Source organism: Penaeus monodon, chromosome 24, assembly GCF_015228065.2.
Source record: "Penaeus monodon isolate SGIC_2016 chromosome 24, NSTDA_Pmon_1, whole genome shotgun sequence".
NCBI lineage: Eukaryota > Metazoa > Arthropoda > Malacostraca > Decapoda > Penaeidae > Penaeus > Penaeus monodon.
The window spans coordinates 13,411,181-13,411,389 of NC_051409.1; the positions used below are offsets into that span (position 1 = coordinate 13,411,181).

The following is a 209-nucleotide window of genomic DNA, read 5'->3' on the forward strand; positions in this document are numbered from 1 at the left end:
GTAGTGTATTTAAATATAACAAAATAAACCCTGTTGCTAGATAATCAATGTAAAAAGTCTAATCAAAGTTTGATACTCATATTTTAATATATTATGTGAAATACAGAGAAAGCTATGAAAGAAGAGACATTCCAAGTTGTAATTTTCAATGAATGTTGATGTTTTCAACTATATTTTTACAGCTTAAATTTGTTAAAGGATGAATGTTC

General features: G+C 24.9%; 1 protein-coding gene across 1 annotated transcript in view; it reads right to left on the bottom strand.

The window, feature by feature from the left end:
* Window positions 1-209, bottom strand: part of LOC119588861 (jmjC domain-containing protein 8-like) — a 4,768-nt gene that overhangs the window by 2,088 nt on the left and 2,471 nt on the right.